The sequence below is a fragment of the Alosa sapidissima genome, chromosome 13 (assembly GCF_018492685.1).
Source record: "Alosa sapidissima isolate fAloSap1 chromosome 13, fAloSap1.pri, whole genome shotgun sequence".
NCBI classification, from domain to species: domain Eukaryota; kingdom Metazoa; phylum Chordata; class Actinopteri; order Clupeiformes; family Clupeidae; genus Alosa; species Alosa sapidissima.
This window is the reverse complement of record NC_055969.1, coordinates 35022276-35037418: the sequence shown is the minus strand read 5'-3', so window position 1 is coordinate 35037418 and position 15143 is coordinate 35022276.

Sequence of the window (15143 nt, the reverse complement as noted above, 5' to 3'; positions counted from 1 at the left end):
CTGGGCAGCAGCTTAGCCACATAACACGGATTTCCTGGCAGGTGTAATAGAAAGAAACAAAATTCCAGTGAATAGTTCACGTCTTATCAAAGACTGGTGGCTGTTAAGAGTGACGTTTTTGCCTCAAAAAAAAGCCAAGACACGTTTGTGAATTATGCTGTGAAGTTACGTGCAGGTCTGTTTTACGGAGGAAACCCATGCTAAAATAAAACATGTAGTCTCAAATTTGATCGTGTTGGTATGAATATATGTTGTAGCATGTGATTCCTACTGTGTAAAAAAATATACTAATGTCTTAGAAACATTGTAAAATTATTTAAATAGATTAAGAAATCCACCGCTAGATGGATTGATTTGTTTAGAACCAGTGAAATTGCTGCCTTGACAACGCTACATCACGGCTACTCTATTCCAGAGTGTCCAGTTTCCCTGTGGTGTGTGTGAGAGTTCTAAATTAGGGCCCCCACAGTTTGACTCTGTGACATGTGATCAGTCAGATGTGATTCTTTTTACGCCTCTGGTGTGATGGCTTACAGGAATCAGCGTCTCGTTTCCCATCACCCTTAGAGGTAAGACAAGACAAGACAACTACAGCCGGATCTGCAGCCAAGCTATTGGCCTGGACACTCACTCACAAGACAACTGCAGCCGGATCTGCAGCCCAGCTATCGGCCTGGACACTCACTCACAAGACACACAATGCGATGACAAGCTCAACACTAAAGGCACACACCATTGCACATGATGTCTGTGTGTGTGTGTGTGGGGGGGGGGGGGGGGGGGGGGCATCAAAGCTCTGTTTCCCTCTCCTTAACTACTGACAGATTGACATTTTTTTCCCTCAGAACATTTGTTACCGTAATTTATTCTGACTATCATAAGGCTCCATGACTTCATGACTTTGTTTTCACAGGGCATCTGAACACACAAAACTAATTTTTCATTTTTATAATAATAACTTTATTACTAATATTACAATAACGAATTAACTTTAGAACACCCATGTCTATTCCTGGGTGAGAAATGAATGGGTGAGAAAATGGTCAGTGTATACATTTGAGTCCAGGCACAACCTATTGATTAGATGGACTGTATCTGTGCTTCTGTACATTCACACACACACACACACACACACTTACTCCCCCTCTTTGCTTCTATGCCAGCCCCCACTGGAACCTTTCCCCAACCTTTTCCGGGGTAAACAAGATGGACGTATGTGGAGCATCAGCGCTGTGTCTCCCTCTAACCGGGTCCAGGCATGGCCAGGCTCTTAGTCCCATATCATTCCTAACCGGGTCCAGGCATGGCCAGGCTCTTAGTCCCATATCATTCCTAACCGGGTCCAGGCATGGCCAGGCTCTTAGTCCCATATCATTCCTAACCGGGTCCAGTCATGGCCAGGCTCTTAGTCCCATATCATTCCTAACCGGGTCCAGGCATGGCCAGGCTCTTAGTCCCATATCATTCCTAACCGGGTCCAGGCATGGCCAGGCTCTTAGTCCCATATCATTCCTAAGTGCCACACGTTGGGCTGGCGAAGGCCACTTTAGGCGTAATTCTTGTCACCAGGACCGAGTAATTGGAGCCATGAGGCAGGCGGACAGTGCCGGTTATTTCCGAGGAAGAGATTCTGAGAGGAAAGCTCTTCCCCTCTCTCTCTCTCTTCCTCTCTCTCTCTCTCTTCCTCTCTCTCTTCCTCTCTCTCTTCTCCCCTCTCTCTCTCTTCCTCTCTCTCTTTCTTCACCTCTCTTCCTCTCTCTCTTCCTCTCTCTCTCTCTTCCCCTCTCTCTCTCTCTTCCTCTCTCTCTTCTCCCCTCTCTCTCTCTTCCTCTCTCTCTTTCTTCCCCTCTCTCTCTCTCTCACTTCCAAATTCAAATTCAAATATGCTTTTATCTTTTTTTTCTCCCCTCTCTCTCTCTTCCTCTCTCTTAATCTATCTTCCTCTCTCTTCATCTCTCTCTCTTTGTCTCTCTCTTCCTCTCTCTCTTGCTCTTTCTCCTTCCACCTCTTCTTCTCCTTTGTGCTGGGACCGGCGTGAGTGAATGAGGAGGAAGAGGAGGATGAGGAGGGGGTGGGGGTGTAGAGGAGGAAGAGGAGGATGAGGGAGGGGGGTGTGGAGGAGGATGAGGGGGTGGGGGTGTAGAGGAGGAGGGGGGTGTAGAGGAGGATGAGGAGGAGGAGGAGGGGGGTGTGGAGGAGGAAGAGGAGGATGAGGAAGAGGGGGGTGGGGGTGTAGAGGAGGAGGAGGGGGGTGTAGAGGAGGAAGAGGAGGATGAGGGGGTGTAGAGGAGGATGAGGAGGAGGAGGGAGGGGGGGTGGGGGTGTAGAGGAGGATGAGGAGGAGGAGGGAGGGGGGGTGGGGGTGTAGAGGAGGATGAGGAGGGGGGTGGGCGTGTAGAGGAGGAAGAGGGGGTGTAGAGGAGGAAGAGGGGGTGTAGAGGAGGATGAGGAAGAGGGGGGAGGGGGGGTGGGGGTGTAGAGGAGGAGGAGGGGGGTGTAGAGGAGGAGGAGGGGGGTGGGGGTGTAGAGGAGGAAGAGGAGGATGAGGAAGAGGAGGGGGGAGTAGAGGAGGAGGAGGAGGATGAGGAAGAGGAGGGGGGGTGTAGAGGAGGATGAGGAAGAGGAGGGGGGGAGTAGAGGAGGAGGAGGAGGATGAGGAAGAGGAGGGGGGGAGTAGAGGAGGAAGAGGAGGATGAGGAAGAGGAGGGGGGAGTAGAGGAGGATGAGGAGGAAGAGGAGGGCTCTGGCTCTGGCTCCAGTGGCTGTAACCTTGATGACATCCTTCATTACTCGCTGCTGTCTGACGGCCTGACAGAGCCTCTCACAGCCAGATGGAGGAGAGGAGTGGAGAGGGGAGGAGGGAGGAGGAGTGGAAAGGAGTGGAAAGGAGGGGAGGAGGGAGGAGGAGTGGAGAGAGGAGGAGGGGAGGAGGAGTGGAAAGGAGGGGAGGAGAGGAGTGGAGAGAGGAGGAGGGAGGAGGAGTGGAAAGGAGGGGAAAGGAGGGGAGGAGAGAGGAGGAGGGAGGAGGACAGGAGGAAAGGGGAAGAGAGGTAAAGACAATAGAGGGGATATAAGGGAGAAAAAGAGAGGAGAGGAAATAGGAGAGGAGAGCCCTTCTGTACCTTTACCTCATCCTGTCCAGCAGGAAAGAGCGAGGAGAGGCGGACGTGAGAGAGGAGGAGGAGGAGGAGAGGCAGGGGGTGAGAGAGGAGGAGGAGGAGGAGGGGGAGAGACGGGGGGTGAGAGAGGAGGAGGAGGAGGTGGAGAGGCGGGTTTTGGACCGGAGACTGGTCCCAAAGGCACTCGGGAGCTGTCCTTGTGAAGGAGCTTTGACAGCAGGTGGCCTGGGCCCAAAAGCAGAGCACGCCTGGCCCCTAACCTGCCGGCCACTCTACATGGGGTAATTGTCCTTTCCATATCCCCCACCTCGGGTCCAACCCCAGAGGTAAAGACGCCAGGCCTGCCAACGCAGGGCACAGCAAGAGAGCAGCTGGGCACACACTCATCAGCAATCAGCTGCCACAGAAAAGAAACAGGAAACATGGGAACACTACTTCCCTATAGAAATATATGCTGTCTCCTGGGGTGCACATTTCAATATGAATATATATATATAAGAATTCAGATGCAAAAGCATCTAAACACCACCTCTGTGTTAGATAAGTGAATGCACATAGTATTTAATGTATGTAATACATAGTATAAATTAATACCACTCTGTTCCTGGTCTAAAATATTGATTTGTAGACAAAACCTTATAGGAGCCTGATAAAAAATGCTCATTATATATATATATATATATATATATATATATATATATATATATATTGCATAACATAATATCATATAATGCAATGCAATACTATTAGAGTAAGAACGTTTTGCACATTTTTTTATTTGTCCTGTGAGACTTTTACATCACGGAAAGTTGTCAAATCATTTGATCTATGTTGACAACTCTTTATAGTCAGTTATCCTTTTGAGGTGTGGGGTTTTAATAGCTTTGATTGAACGGAGTTGAAGACAGATTTCTGACACCTATGCAACTGGGACCCAAATGTGTGTGTGTTGTAAGTAGAAGACTGTAGAAGAGCACACACGCACACTGAGGAGTGATACGCGAGCTGAGAAAGTTAGCGAGTGAAACTGATTTAGTCTGGCACCAAGAGGTGCTCCTGGCATCCTGATAGAGCTTGACGTTTCCTTGCGATGACTCGGAGCACATTGGCAGTCAGCTGGAGCTTCCTACTCTCCCCCTCTTTGTCTTTCATGCCGGCCTCTCGGGTGATGCGCTCGCACACAAGCGCTAAGGTTCTGATCAAAACAGGAAGTAAAATACTGAGACAAAGAGAGAGGGAGAAAGAGGGCGAGAGGGGGAACGAGAGAGGAGGCAAGAAAGGATATATTCATCAGACAGAAAAAGAGATGGAAAGAGAGAGCGAGAGTGAGAGAGTGTGTGTGAGAGAGAGAGAGAGAGTTTTTCAAGCTACTTCTGATTATTAAGAATTGAAACGGAGTAGTAAACTCAGTTATCTATCTGTGGTCTGACAGAAAAGTCATGACAAGTCCCTATGATGGATGAGCTTCCTTTGAAGTCCCTGTGAAATTATATGCGTGGACTGGTCCCTTTGTGTGGAAATGTTTGGGTCTGAAACTCGGTCTCTAAATCACCCCAGAATGTTTAAATAGCCTAGCACAAGCATCACTAAACAGTGTCATGCTGAGCCGGTGGCTTTGAACAACCTTCTTCATACACCACTAAACTCACCGAAGTGCATTGTTCTTAGTTTTTTATGATGAAGCAATATATCTATAACTCAGTGTCAAGCGTGCCTCGCACCTGGCCAACGACGTGGCCCTAATATAATGTTATTTCATTAATTTGCATTATCACCTGGGAGTGTCATCATTTCAGCTATACGCAAGGGCAAAGAGGGTTAATTGGGTACTTGGCTCCAGAGATGCTCCCCTGAAACCCAAGAGAGCCATATCCCAAATAAAGCACATGCTCCCGAGCAGGAAACTAGTTCACTGACCCTCCGTGCCGCCGGGCGCTCGCCGGGCGCTCGCTTCCTCTTCTCTCTCCGCGAGTGCGCTGACCCGGCCCACCCGGACTCGTGTCGTACGCGCCGAGCGCCCGGCGAGCGCTTTAACTTAATTTGCGGGCCTGAGCATGGAGCACTGATCAGGAGGGGAGCCGTGTCTGCACTGAGCATGGAGCACTGATCAGGAGCGGAGCCAACACCCCTCAGTGGCCCACGGGAGCCAGCCAGGGACATCCCACATTCCACACAGCATTAAAGACATGTCTCTCTGTGTGTGGGTGGGTGTGTGTGTGAGTGTGTGTGTGAGGTGGTGGGTTGAATGTGTGTGTGAAGGGGTGGGTGTGTATGTGTGTGTGTGTGTGTGGGTGTGGGTGTGTGTACTTGGTTGTGTGTATGTGTGTGTGTGTGTGTGTGTGTGTGTGCACGTGTATGTGTCCCCTGACAGAGACAGATGGGTTGGGAGCCACCAGACTTTCCAGAGGAAGCAGTTTATAGAACGCTGTCAGAGGGGACTAGTGGGGCTCGCTGGAACGCACCGCTCAAGTCCAAGCCATCAATCTCGCCCATGCCAGGCTGGATCAGACACGAAAGCAGGCAGGTTGGTTAGCTTTCGCACAGAATCGGATATTAATACGGCACGCCCCCACCTCGCTTCTATTTCTGGTTACAGCGTTTGGCAAAGGGCACGTTGTTAGCACACCCTGAGCCATGTTCTGTGTGTCTGTGCGTTCTATTCCAGCAGCCAAGCAGCAGAAGGTTACATTACGGCCATCAATATGTAAATATGTTCCGTCCTGTCAATCATGGTGCTGGAATTAGGGCAGCAAATATTTTTCGGCTCCCTCCAGGCGGCTCAGGGACGATCTGGACCAGACTCCAGGGAGGAGGACAGGCGTTGCATCAGCCCATCTCTCTCTCTCTCTCTCTCTCCTCGTCCCACGCCCATCCCTCTGTGCACTACTGATTGCTCTGCAATTATCCTAAAATATTTGATTGCATTGAAGGTGATGCACTAAACAACTAGACTATAGGGTTCATACTAAAACTGGCAAGTGGCTTATGTAAAGAGGAAAATTAATAAGTAGTCTTTCAAATGGATAATATCCAGATCACAGCACATTATGGTTTTAAGTTAGTTATTTGATAACATGACAGTATTCATTTAAAGTGATATGCATTGGCTAATTTGTTTGTCCTGTTCCAAATTAATAGAGTCAACCCAGTGACTGACTATTGCACTTATTCAAATCACTCATACTCACTCTACAGTAGTGTACTTATTCTAATCAGTCATACTCACTCTACAGTAGTGCACTTATTTAATCACTCACACTCTACAGTAGTGTACTTATTTAATCACTCATACTCACTCTACAGTGGTGTACTTATTTAATCACTTATACTTACTCTAGTGCACTTATTTAATCACTCATACTCTACAGTAGTGTACTTATTTAATCACTCATACTGTACTTACTCTAGTGTACTTATTTAATCACGCATACTCTACAGTAGTGTACTTATTTAATCACTCATACTCACTCTACAGTAGTTTACTTATTTAATCACTCATACTCACTCTAGTGTACTTATTCTAATCACTCATACTCTACAGTAGTGTACTTATTTAATCACGCATACTCTACAGTAGTGTACTTATTTAATCACTCATGCTCACTCTACAGTAGTGTACTTATTTAATCCCTCATACTCACTTTACAGTAGTTTACTTATTTAATCACTCATACCCACTCTACAGTAGTGTACTTATTTAATCACTCATACTCACTCTAGTGTACTTATTCTAATCACTCATACTCACTCTACAGTAGATTAGATACAAAGAGTTGCTTTTCTCCTTCTCACAAAACACACCTTATCAAGAATAAACAGAAGCAATCAGAGAGAAAGGATGAAAGAAAGAAAGATAGAAAGAAAGAGAAAATTAAAGAATGAGAGAGAGAGAAAGAGAGGCAGGAAATACATCTGAGCTCAAACAGCTGCATACGTAGGAGTTCAACTGCAAGCGATTACCTTTGGCAGGTTGATTTATGAAGTGACATTTTTAGGCTCATTGTCTGGCTGAGATTTCACAGGTGTTAATCAATGCTTTTCACCAACACGCGGGGACCCGCCCCCTCCTAGGGGAGGCGTTAAAGCAACATTTCCCAGAATGAGAGGCTGGCAGTGCCAACTGCAGCACGGACACAATCACCTTGGCATGGCAAAAAGGCCCTCCACAAGACTGATCAGAAAATTGAACATTTTCACCACCGGCTTAAATTAAACAGGAAAACTAAACAAGGTCTACTCTTCACACATAGTGTGCTCTCAGAGCTGTGGGAAACTGATTAAGCTGCACTGACAATTACTGATCTGTTGTCATACCAACTTAATGAAACATGACTTAAACAATTACTAATCTGTCTCCATGCCAACTAAATGAAACATGACTTAAACAATTGTTTGTGCTAGATCTTCTTTTCTTAATATATCATTCAGGTTGATGGCACAGTTGAATAGTGTTAGTCTTAGTTATAATAATAAAGTTAGTGTGTAGACTACCTAGTTACGGCTTTTAAGCATTTGCATCTGATCGAGGATGCTCCACCCCCTCCGCCTCCCACTACCAAGCTGCTCTCAGGCCTGATGGTCTCCTGACTTTCGGCTCTTTGGGTGATCTCAGTCCCATGAGTTATCGCACGGCCAATTCTCTATTCACTAGAAGCACAATTTCCGACAGTCACACTGAAACTGAGAGCGATGACTCAGATGACCTGGTCTGACTCGGCATATTTCTATATTCATCCAGTCCAACTCAAAAATAAAACCAAGAGAATATGTCAAACGGAAAGGAACAGATATGCCTCTGCACCCACAGAGCATTGTTAATGAAGAAGGTAACGGGGCATTCTGGGATAGTATGCACACAGCTTCTTAGCCGGCTGGTGGCTCTGCTGAATATGGGGATCTTGCACAGGGACAAATCTTCCCTCTCATGCTTCACACAACCTGGAAAGATTAAGCCCCAAATCCCTTGTTCCAGGTCTGCCGCGCACAGTTCAGTTTAGGTGGGGACAATGCTGGTCATTTCCAAAAATAGCTGGAATATTGCTTGGCATGCTGATATTAAGTACACAGCAGCATATTTGTATTAATCCAACGTAACAGGTCAGGCACTGCTAAAGTGAAGAGAAATCATGATGCTGCACTTCTCTAAGATGTTGAGCTTCTTTGTCTAGTAAGCTACAGAACTGTACAAATGTATATATGTATATTTGAAGTGTACACTAAGAATATACTGTTCAAAGTACGTTGACAAGCTCATATACTATGCACATATACTCCTGTGTAACTGTATGGCTATACACATGCACACACAGAGACACACAAACACCTGCACATACACACATAGAGACACACAAACACATGCACACACATACACACATAAAGACACAAACACATGCACATATACACACATAGAGACACACAAACACATTCACACACATACACACATAGACACACAAACACATGCACACACATGCACACATAGAGACACACAAACACATGCAGACACACATTTGGGGCAGCCGTGGCCGGAGGGTTGTCGGTTCAAACCCCGACCAGTAGGCGCGGCTGAAGTGCCATTGAGCAAGGCACCTAACCCCTCACTGCTCCCCGAGCGCCGCTGTTGTTGCAGGCAGCTCACTGCGTCGGGATTAGTGTGTGCTTCACCTCACTGTGTGTTCACTGTGTGCTGAGTGTGTTTCACTAATTCACGGATTGGGATAAATGCAGAGACCAAATTTCCCTCACGGGATCTATAGAGTATATATACTTATACTTACTTATACTTATACTTATACATAGAGACACACATACATGTACAGTAGCCTACATCCATTCTTTATACTGTATATCAAAATTATTGGCAATCACTCCAGCTCTTTCATCTTGTGAAACAATGCATGTGAAACATTCCCTTCTTGTATTTCCTGTTGCAACAATGTGTGTTTTAAACGAGCGCTCTAACTGCATCCCTGTGAAAATCACAAACATCTGAATGCAGCGGGCGATCCAGGTGTAGGCAGGCAAATCGGAGGAGGAGAAGAGGAGGAGAGGAGGAGGAGTAGAGGAGGAAGGTGGGGATTAGGGAGTGGTGCTAGCAGTTTCCTGCTGAAGTGATTTCTCTGTAATCCTGTTATACTGGGTCAGTCCGCTCCGCTCCAATTAGCTGCTGCCAGAGGACGGGCTGGGACGAGCTGGACCTCGCGTGGGCCGTGCTGATGTCACCAGGTGATACGGGACAGGACAAAAGGAGAGTCACAGCCGAGGGCAGCTCTCAAACATCATGTATCAGAGCCTCACAGTGGGAGGGGTTAGTGTGCCTCAAAGTGGGAGGGGTTAGTGTCACAGTGGGAGGGGTTAGTGTGCTTCACAGTGGGAGGGGTTAGTGGGCCTCACTATGGGAGGGGTTAGTGTCACAGTGGGAGAGGTTTGCTGTTTATGGTGCTCGGCAGATGTGTGTTTATCCAAAGCGACTTTTAGTATATGAACACTATTTAGCTAAAAACATTTGTTTAAAATAAAGTTTTTAAACATGCAATTCTGATGGCATGATATGAGAGAGTTTGTGGAGGTCTTAACATAAGGAAGGGGTTGAGGGTGGTGTGTATCCTACACAAGTGAATTTCTAAAACTCTTTAAGTAAACAACTGGAATTAAACACTGACAGACTAATTTATTTATTTGAACACAACAACTTATCACTAAGTATTCTAGAACACCATGCCGTACAACTTATCACTAAGTATTCTAGAACACCATGCCGTACAACTTATCACTAAGTATTCTAGAACACCATGCAGTACTAAGTATTCTAGAACACCATGCAGTACTAAGTATTCTAGAACACCATGCAGTACTAAGTATTCTAGAACACCATGCAGTACTAAGTATTCTAGAACACCATGCCGTACAACTTATCACTAAGTATTCTAGAACACCATGCAGTACTAAGTATTCTAGAACACCATGCAGTACTAAGTATTCTAGAACACCATGCAGTACTAAGTATTCTAGAACACCATGCAGTACTAACTGTTCTAGAACACCATGCAGTACAACCAGAGAGGGTTAAAGCGAAGCGAGAGGTGCAAACGCTCGACAGCTTCCGCGTTCGATTATTGCTGGGGGGGGGGGTCCCCTTTGTGCAGACCAGAGTAAACCTTCGCTGCACTAATGTCTATGGGAGACTTGTGGAATTTTACCAATAAATTGGTCAATATGCCTTTCTGGATTTTTATCATAATCTGAAAGTGTTTATGATCATTTCAAGCCTAATAGTGTAATTCTTTAGTGTTCGGATTTGTAAAAAAAAGTAACTTAATATCAGACCATGCTGCTGCTACTGTCGCGCTTTGCTCCCATAGTAACGAATTACGATGCTCTATCTTGCTAATAATTAAGGGATCTTTGGTACTTACACCATGCAGTACAACTTACACCATGCAGTACAACTTACACCATGCAGTACAACTTATCACTAACTATTCTAGAACACCATGCAGTACTAACTATTCTAGAACACCATGCAGTACAACTTATCACTAACTATTCTAGAACACCATGCAGTACAACTTATCTCTAACAATTCTAGAACACCATACAGTACAACTTATCACTAACTATTCTAGAACACCATGCAGTACTAACTGTTCTAGAACACCATGCAGTACAACTTATCACTAACTATTCTAGAACACCATGCAGTACTAACTATTCTAGAACACCATGCAGTACAACTTATCACTAACTATTCTAGAACACCATGCAGTACAACTTATCTCTAACAATTCTAGAACACCATGCAGTACAACTTATCACTAACTATTCTAGAACACCATGCAGTACTAACTATTCTAGAACACCATGCAGTACAACTTATCACTAACTATTCTAGAACACCATGCAGTACTAACTATTCTAGAACACCATGCAGTACAACTTATCTCTAACAATTCTAGAACACCATGCAGTACAACTTATCACTAACTATTCTAGAACACCATGCAGTACTAACTATTCTAGAACACCATGCAGTACAACTTATCACTAACTATTCTAGAACACCATGCAGTACTAACTATTCTAGAACACCATGCAGTACAACTTATCACTAACTATTCTAGAACACCATGCAGTACAACTTATCTCTAACAATTCTAGAACACCATGCAGTACAACTTATCACTAACTATTCTAGAACACCATGCAGTATTAACTGTTCTAGAACACCATGCAGTACAACTTATCACTAACTATTCTAGAACACCATGCAGTACAACTTATCTCTAACAATTCTAGAACACCATGCAGTACAACTTATCACTAACTATTCTAGAACACCATGCAGTACTAACTGTTCTAGAACACCATGCAGTACAACTTATCACTAACTATTCTAGAACACCATGCAGTACTAACTATTCTAGAACACCATGCAGTGCAACTTACACCATGCAGTACAACTTACACCTACACCATGCAGTACAACTTACACCATGCAGTACAACTTATCACTAACTATTCTAGAACACCATGCAGTACAACTTATCTCTAACTATTCTAGAATACCATGCAGTACAACTTATCTCTAACTATTCTAGAACACCATGCAGTACAACGTATCACTAACTATTCTAGAACACCATGCAGTACTAACTATTCTAGAACACCATGTAGTACAACTTATCACTAACTATTCTAGAACACCATGCAGTTCAACTTATCTCTAACTATTCTAGAACACCATGCAGTACAACTTACACCATGCAGTACAACTTATCACTAACTATTCTAGAACACCATGCAGTACTAACTATTCTAGAACACCATGCAGTACAACTTATCACTAACTATTCTAGAACACCATGCTAACTATTCTAGAACACCATGCAGCACCAAAAGGCCGTCGTTTTTTTAAACATCTTTAAACATATCACGAAATTGTACTTTAGATGAGAGTCGATCATCTTTTCATAGATATTATGTGGCTTTGAAAGGTTTCATTATTGTTTGTGCTGAAACACTGAAGAGTTGCACTGGCCCTCCCATGTTTATGCATCCAATGGTTTGCATGGCTGTTACTACATTAGCCCAAATAAGAACCCCTAGTGTCAATGCCGATATGGGAGTGTGGACATTTGCATGGCTTACTATGGGAGGCTTTTCTTTCCATCAGAAAGGGCCGGCGTCCTGAACTTGGATTAAACCCAGTCCAAGACTAAAATATCTTTCTCACTGAAGTTCTCTCTCAGTAGGACTAGGCTTAATCCCTGTCTGAAAGCGACTCATAGAGTTATGGGGTAGAGGGGTGGAAAGGTTATGTAGGGGCTAAAGGAAATTCTGCAACTGTACAAATATTTTCGCTATTTCTGTTTACCGAATCACATGAAGTTAAGAGCCTTCGGATGCTCCTTGTATAGTCGCACAGTTCAGTGCCTTCACCAAAAACACAACAATTTCCAGTGAAGGCAAGCTGAACGCTGTTGTTTTCTAAGATTTTTAGATTTCCATTGAAGATGGATTTCTCCCATGACAACATATTTTTTATTCTCTCTCTCTCTCTCTCACACACACACACACACACACAGACACCTGAGTTATTTACGATGATTTATATCATTTAATGACTTGTGTGTCTGTTTGCAAATGATGAGGTTATTCTCACAAACCGTCTCAGCAGATCGGCTGATGTATTAATCACTAACGCTGCGTCTAGATAACCCAGCGGTTAATCTTTCAGCCCTTTAAGAAATATGAGAATGCCTGACAACAATTATCCTGCGATTATGACTGATGAGCCTGAAGTCTGCCAGCGTGAGACTGAAGGAGTGGTGAGCGACAGTTCTCAACTGTCAGAGAAGATTGTGGGTCTTCAAACACACAAACCAAATGTACCTGAATGAATCTGAAATAAAGGACCAAATGAACTTGAATGAATCTGAAATAAAGACTTTGCTTCATTGCCTCCACTAGATTAGAACTGTGATACTGATTTACAAATGACCACACGTTTACAGACAGTCTACATCTCACCCCCTCTCTGCAGTCTCCAAGGCTCAAATCAATACGAAACACCGCTAAAGCGAAGGAGTCCCCCCATCTGAGCAAACATAACGTCCGTGGCCTACTGGTTAGGGAATCAAACGTGTGACTGAAAGGTGGCCTGCTTGATCCCTGATGGGAAGACAAATGTAAGTGGGGGGAGTGACTGAACAGCCCCCTCCCACATCCACAGATATGAGGTGGCCTTGAGTAAACCACATCTACATCCACAGATGAGGTGGCCTTGAGTAAACCACATCCACATCCACAGATATGAGGTGGCCTTGAGTAAACCACATCCACAGATGAGGTGGCCTTGAGTAAACCACATCCACATCCACAGATGAGGTGGCCTTGAGTAAACCACATCCACATCCACAGATGAGGTGGCCTTGAGTAAAGTGCCTCCACTACATCCTGTGCTCTGGTTGTGTATGTGTGATCCCGATCAGCTCACTGCTCCGTGTCTGTGTGTGTGTGTGTGTGTGTGTTTGTGTGTGTGTGTGTGTGTGTGGATGTGTTAATTGCAGAGAAAACATTTCCTTCAGGGCAAATAAGAGTAACTTAACATGCCAAATGGCAATGTGATATGAGGTACTACTTAAGCACCTTAAGACATCTCAAGGCACTATAAAAGGAAGTGGTACTGTATACAAAATAAAAGTCCTCAGCGTATAAAGTGGACATCGCAAGGCACTATAAAAGGGAGTGGTACTGTATACAAATTAAAAGTCCTCAGTGTATAAAGTGACACCTCAAGGCACTATAAAATGGAGTGGTACAGTATACAAAATAAAACTATGCAGCACAGTGTTGTGTCTCTAAGGGAGTCAAAATATCATTTTTATGGCAATCTGTGTCAATGTGGTGGCCGAGCGAGTGAGTGAGTGAGAACAGCAGTGTGTAGAAAATCATCTAGTCAGTACCATATTTCTCATGTGTATTTTTGACCACGATTTAATTGACTGTCAGTCATCTAATTATTATGACAGCTTATTTCTGACAGTTACTGTGATCATGTGTTTGTTTTATTATGTTTCCTTTGACACATGATGTTCCTTCAGAACTATTTCAGAAATACTAATTGATGATAAATGTATCACGACTTTTCTGTTCTTCAATTCTATGCATGCTGTAGGTGGATGTATGTGTGTGTCATTAGCAGAAAAGTAATAGTTGATTTAATGTTCTGCTAAAATCTTTTCAGTCCACTTACAAGCACTTTCTTAGAATAGAACTACTTTTACATCAGTGGAATTATCACGTTTCCCTATCTCTCTTTGGACACATGGCAATGGCACGTTTATCTGTTAGCTCAAGCTTGACTCTCATGCAATTTGAAAATGTCGATTACCTGCTGGAACGACCAGACTGCCCGTCTGGCAATTACTTCTGCTGCCGTGGCGATGAATGCACGAAACATTAAACTCAAAGTAGTGTGATTTATAGGACTGGTGTTATTGCCCTCTGGCAAAGAGGTCCGCTCTGCGCCCCGCATGTCAGCCAGATGTGAACCAGACCTGGGCCGGGGTCGGCAGGCAACCGGTCGGTATCGGACTCTGCATCTGTCATGTTGTTGGTGCAGTGGACTGGATGTGAAGGTGTGGCTTCCATGATGATGCACAAGGAGTCGCTCGCCTCATTAGCGCATGTAAACCATCACATTAATCAGAACCCCTCGCCTCTGTCCCCACTCTGCACAAGAAGGACAAGCAGCACAGGACGCACAGGCACCAACACTTTACCATACAGCAGTGACAACACAGGACACACCAACACTTTACCATAGACCAGTGACAACACAGGACACACCAACACTTTACCATAGACCAGTGACAACACAGGACACAAGCACTATAGACAGTACAGCTATTTGACACCTATACAAACCGGTAAGCCCTTCTAGACAGATTCTAGCTGTGTGATGTTATATGTGTTATATACAGTAGTATATAGCATGTGTATAGCCTTTATATGACATGTATATAG